Genomic DNA, 6450 nt, shown 5'->3' on the forward strand with positions numbered 1-6450 from the left:
CCTTCTTATGTTGCCATGTGTTTTTTTTTAGTTCAGGACCAAAGATGAGGGATTAATTACTATCTGGTTACAGTGGAGAAGATGAACAACCAAACATAGCTGGAATTGGTGTTTACTTGAGCTTGAAAACTCAAAGGAAATGTGAAAAGGTTCCTTACAAGACAGCTCAGCGTGCACTCTGTTTAGTTCACTGCTTGCCTTGTACATTTATGCTATGGTCTGTGTTGTGACTGATCTCCCGAAGCTTTCAGACCTCTTACACACCTTCACTTGTTTATTATAGGAATAGGAGTTTATAGTAATGCTGTTTATACTAAAGATGGGTGAACCATTATAGCAAGAAGAGGAACCATCGTGAACATTTGCCCTGCACTCAAACCAAACTCGTTTGTGATTTTTTTTTTAAGTTCTGTTTCAGTTTTCAGTGTACTTTGTTCTGTCAGGACTGGAAATGAGTGCCAAAATATAAATAGTATTTCCAGTGTCAACCTCAGATTTCACGGGCAAATCTGCTTTCATGCCAGGGAGTGCTGGAGTTTCTTAGACCTCACAAGTTTCAGTAGTGAATGTAACCTTCCCAACTCCTGCTGCTTTGTGTAGCTAACTTATCCAGTGAGGTTTGCCCATCACTAGTTCATATGGGACAAGATACTGCTTATTGAACTAATAAGCGTTCCTAGGGGAATGTGTGCAGATGATTGTTTCAGTATTTCATCTACAACCAAAGTGCCATGTAGCTGCATTTCCCTGCTATTCAAACAAGGGTGTAGTAATTATCCAGCTTTTGGCCTCCTTCCTGCTAAGCCTGTCAGTTGATTCTTCTGTGAAATTATAGTGGAGTTCCCCGGTGCAGAATAAGAAAGTAAACTTTTTCTAGGCTCTATCAGTTTTGTTTTGAGAACAGAAAGTGACTAATGTGTTTCTGGAAGCTGAGTTTCTCCAAATTTATTTGCTGTCCTGTAGGCTTTTCTGTTTCATGTTCCAGACTTGGATCCTATGTTGAGCTATCATCTAGCAGACTCTGATAGATTAGTAGGGCCAGTCTTGGGACTAATCAATTCAGGTTGTGCCTGTTTTCCTCCTTTCTGCTCCTGAGGAAGAACAGTCTTCCTTTCCTCCTTCCCTCTCTCTGTTTATTGTTGTATCAGAGAATGATCTGATGTTTGTTTTAACACTGAGATGAAGCTGAATTCACTGCTGTCCAGCACTCTTTAAAGTTGGTGTGCTACTTGAGTATTTATATCACGCTGACATTTGCTTACTTTAGAGAAGGCTTTATTTCCTTGGAATGTTTATCATGGTATCCAGGAATTTCCATGTTGAACTGCTGCTGGATCTGAATGTTGTATATAATTACCTGGGTTCGCGCCCAGTTGCCTAAGTAAAGTTAACTTCCAAAGAACAACAGCTAGCTCTGTGGCATTAGCTAGCTGAAGGAAGAGCTGGCAAGGATTTTTCCTGGTCTGATGTGGAGCAACCTGGAAAGAAGACTCACACCTCATTTCTGCTATATAGGTGGCTTTGTCTAGCTTATTATGGTGAAAGTAGAGAGTCTTTTTTTTCCCTGCGTACCTGTCATCATGGGTGGGGTGCCTATATCTGATGTGATCTGTTGACCTAGTTATGGTCTGGGTTGGAAAATAAGATTTGACGTCTTTTCCATCCTGCTTTTCCCCCTGATTTCTACCAGTCCCTTTCCTGCAGGTTATGGGGGAAGGTTGGTGCAAAATCCAGTTCCTGCCCTCCTGACACACTTTGATGCTCTGACCCCCTTTGTGCATAGAATTGAAATGACCAGCTTGAGGCATGATCAGATCTCAGCCTCCTGTTGTTTCCCATCAGCTTATATTACTCTCTTGGGCTTCTGGGGCTAAAACTGCTCTTTCGCTGCTGTGCATAAAGAGCCACCATGATTTATGAATCAATTAATCACTGCATGCTGAGGAGCTGTTCACGGTAGTTAAACAGTGAAAATAAAACGTTTGAATATAGAATAAAGATGGATCATAACAAATATGACCAATGAATTTTCTCCCTCCCTATATTATACCCCCCACCCATTTTTCTCAGCACAGTTAAACTATCAAGACATGAAATTTGTCTATCTTGGGTGGCATGGGGTTCATCAAATTACTTGATAAGGGTGATGTCTAGTTGTCTGATTTCCACCCCCCTTTTTCCCCCTCATTCTTCCAGTCTGATTTCAGTTTTCTGCTGAAGCTGATAAAGCCACAAAGGGCGGGGGGGTGGGAAGAAAAAAAAAATTAGATACTACTGGTTGTAAATCTTTGAGTAGTCATAAGAAAATCCACCAGTAAGTCTGCAAAACTTACGAAGGTGAAGTCTGCCCTGCCTGGTCTGTAAAACCACAAAAATGTGGTGTAAAATTTCCAAGAAATATTTCCATCACATAACTGCATAAGAAATATCTTCATCCACATAACTGTCATTGTTTGCTCTGTGTAACACACACATCATTGCTGTGCGCTTCTAAAACGGCACATTACTGTAAGAACTAGGCACATTTGGTAATAAGCCCCTGCTAAGACTGCTGTCAGGCTTCACACCTTACTGAAGCACTTTGTCAGTGGTGCTCTCCACAGAGCAATATGCTGCCCTGACTGCAGCCATTGAATGCTGGCCTAAATTGCAAAGATCTACCTGTGAAGTAAGGATGAGGCAAGAGGTTTTTAAACCTGGTCACGGGGTTTTGCACCAAAACGACAAAGAAAATTATTCATTACAAATTATTGACCTTATACATGCTTTATTTTCTAAATAAAATGTTGTTTTATTTTATATCGTCAGTCGATACCCAAAATAGTTTTAGAACATTTCATTAACAGAAAGGTGGGGTTTTTTCCTGGCTGAAAAATATATTCTTGGTAAATGAAATGCTGAGAAGCTCTTGGAAGATTTATCAAATATCCATGTTTTGAATTCCAAAAAGTATTTTGGAAGCATGATGGTACTTCTGGGTTTTTTCATTTTTTCTTTATAGGCAGGCTTAGAAATATTATGTTTTCATTGCAGAGTATTTTCTGAGTACCAAAAGCTGGCACTGATGAGTGGATGGATTTGTGAACCTTGCTACAAGCCCACTGGTTTTAGTGGAGTTGCTCTTGATCTCACCTGTGTTACTAGGAGTAGATTTCATTCAAGCCAGAAATTAGGTGCAGTGGTGTGAAGCAGGTTAATTCATTTTCTCTGCCATGCCTTGAAGCTTGCAGTGGAATTATAATATTTGCCATTTATCAGTAAAAGAATTTTTCTTTCCAACACAATCTAGCTTCTCATTTTTGTTCAGCTCTGCTGCTGGCGTGTGTTGACTGTATCTAATGGCCTTTGTTTGCATTCTAAGCTTATCTCATAAATTGGCTTTTGAAATGCATAATCAGCAGTAATAATGTTAAACCACAGTTAAACATTTCTCTCCTGTTCTCCCCCCTCCCTTCTCTGTTTTATTTTTAGGACCCAGGTTTCTCTTCAGTGATTCATGACAAACTCCAAGTTCCCAACACCATTCGTAAGGCATGGAATGAGAAGGACAACAGATGTGATGTTTGTGCCACGCACCTGAACCAGTTGAAGCAAGAGGCCATTCAGATGGTGCTGACCTTAGAGCAGGCTGCCAATTCAGAACATTATGATGCCTCGCCAGGCTCTCCCCCAGCTCTCTCCACTATCCCCACGTTAGTGAGTCCCCGGCACATGGGCAGCCTGCAACCCAGGGACTGGGCGTACATGCCCCCTCCTTATGCTACATCTAATTATACAGGCTTTGTTGCCAACAAACACAGTGGAAAACCCAACAGTCTAGGAATTGTCAATGGGCTGGAGAAGAAAAATGGCTCTCCTGGACACCAAGCTAAGGTCAGCTTTCAAATGGCCACCAGCCCCAGCAACGGTAATGTTCTCAACTCTGTGGCTATCCAGGCTCATCAGTACCTTGATGGCAGCTGGTCTTTGTCAAGAACGAATGGCGTCACTCTATATCCCTACCAAGTAAGTGTTTTAAAATAACAAAGCATGCTCGCATTTTTTACATCAAATCTTGCCTGGGCATGTTAACACTGCTTGCTGCTCTTGGGGGGAAAGTAGGGCCATTTGCATAGGGAGCACCAGAACAAGGAGTGCTGTAAATTCCCTTTTCCCTGACATGGGGTTGAGTTGGGTGGGACACAGATCACAGCCAGTATTAGAAAACTTCTTATTAATTCAGCTGTTTTATTAATAATAGACCCAAACTGTTGTTATCAGTAGCAGTTAACTGTTCACAGAGTAGGTGCGCTTATCCCCTCGCTCAGTTCACACTCTTGCTCGTAATACGTGGTTGGAGCAACAGCCGGGAGGCCAACCACACTTGTTTACTCACAGGTGGAAATCTTTACTGGTGCACCAGTGACTTCTGGGTGGGTGTTCAGGAAGTACCCAGAGGGTCCTTTGGTTCATGTGTGCATATGAACATATAGTCTTTGTCTAATTATACCAGGCACTACCTTCATTGATGTGTTCTAAGTTTTCTTACACTCTTATCGATGCTGGTGTGTGCTGATGGTCTTCTGCAGATCTGACTGAGTCTTGGTGTTTCGATTTTTATCAGTTCTCATGGATTCAGCAGGCCAACTAGACTCCAGAGCTTAGCAGTTCTGGGGAGATTTTCATGAAGACTTTTTACAAGAGCTTGTAGTGATAGGACAAGGGGTAAGGGGTACAAATTGAAATCAGGGAGGTTTAGATTAGATATCAGGAAGAAATTCTTCACAGAGAGTGGTGAGGCACTGGAACAGGTTGCCCAGAGATGTTGTGGAGGCCCCATCCCTGGATGTCTTCAAGGCCAGGTTGGATGTGGCTTTGAGCAACCTGGTCTAGTAGAAGGTGTCCCTGCCCATGGCAGGGGGGTTGGAACTAGATGATCTTTAAGGTCGCTTCCAACCCAAAACATTCTATGATTCTATGATTCTATGTACTTCTCAGCATGTTCTTTTCCTCTTCCTTGGACTGCTGATTTCTGGTACACCATAACAATAAGTACCTGTAGAATGCATCACACCAGCTCACACAGAAGGGGATTTTATGACAGGAGGTAGGGAAGAGTCTTTTATGACAGGAGGTGGTCTTTCTGAGGCATTTAGTTGCAGGTGGTGGGATTTTCAGAGTGCCCAAGCACTGGAGGGTTGCAAAGACAAGCCTACTTTTTTGAGTTCTTCCAGCCATCCCTGTTGGCTTCCTTAGGCACATAAATACCATTGGAAGTTGGTCTTTCTAAAGTTATGAAAAGATTGTAAGATAGATCCCTAAATTAATATTTAACATTTATTGGCATGAGAACAGCAGACATTACAGCCAGAAAAAAGTAATGTTATTTGTAAGCATTTAGATATTGTCATGCACCAAAGAAGACTTGGTAAAACCAGGATTGAATTACAGTTATTTCATCTGGAAAATATGTGACTTTAGAGTTTTGTGGATGTATGCTCTAGTGAACCTGAATCACATTTGAGTAGGTCAATATGCGATCATTGTTTATCTAAGAAAAAAAAGCTGATCTAAATGTGATCTAAGAAAAAAAAAAAACCAAACCTAAACAAAGAATGCACATTAAGAAAAGTGAATAATTACTATTTATATTAGGAAAATCAGTTCACTTTTATTGCATTCACAATCTTTTAGGTTCATATTCTATGAAAATGTTTTGTTTACTTTTTAATAATATTCTTGGTTCCTATATGGTTCATTTTATCTTAAAAATGTTCACTAAGGAGAATCTAATATTCAAAACTTTCCCCACTGATCCTGTAGTTTGGCTCCCGTTAGATTAAGGACTGGAATCTGTTCTTAGATCAACATCTTAAATCTCTCTCCTATATAAATGTGTGTATATATATATTTTTTTTTCTTTGTTTGTTTGTTATGCAATTGCTGTTAAAATTACAAAACTCTGCTAGGGAAGAGCACTAGGAAGATGAATCTGTTACCTCATAGTAATTAGAAACCTTTTTGATTTGAAGGCGAATAAAAAAGAGATGCTAACTACTTACTTGGAAATGTCTATATATTAATTAAATGTTCTCCCCTTCCCTTAAGAACAGCGATTAGAAAATCCTCACTGCGCATTAGCTAAGAGGAATGGAAAATAATTTCTTGTGATGAAAAGCCTCGCACTTCACACAGAAGTACAGTACCCTTCTACATCATAATCTTGTTAAATTGATGTCCAGGGAGAAGTCAGTCTCATGGCCCTAGACTTAATGGCGCCTGTTGTAGACACCTCCCATTGTAAATTAGCTTTTGTTAGACAGTCTAGATAACTTGACAGGAGTGTTTGAGTACCATGAAGCCTGACTGTATTTTCTTCCTCGAGGTATCACCAAAACCAGAAAACATTAGTTTGGAAGTGACATTCTGTGACTCAGAATTGATTCATGTCAACATTAGGCAGCAAAAAGT

At 40.4% G+C, this 6450-nt stretch overlaps 1 pseudogene across 1 annotated transcript; it reads left to right on the top strand.

The window, feature by feature from the left end:
- Positions 1-3471: 3471 nt before the first annotated feature.
- LOC104510995 lies at positions 3472-4005 on the top strand (annotated as a pseudogene). Its single transcript, XR_727910.1, has one exon. The product of XR_727910.1 is annotated as a kinesin-like protein KIF26B pseudogene (transcript).
- Positions 4006-6450: the final 2445 nt, after the last annotated feature.

This window comes from Eurypyga helias, unplaced genomic scaffold (genome assembly GCF_000690775.1).
Source record: "Eurypyga helias isolate BGI_N326 unplaced genomic scaffold, ASM69077v1 scaffold4516, whole genome shotgun sequence".
Taxonomy (NCBI): domain Eukaryota; kingdom Metazoa; phylum Chordata; class Aves; order Eurypygiformes; family Eurypygidae; genus Eurypyga; species Eurypyga helias.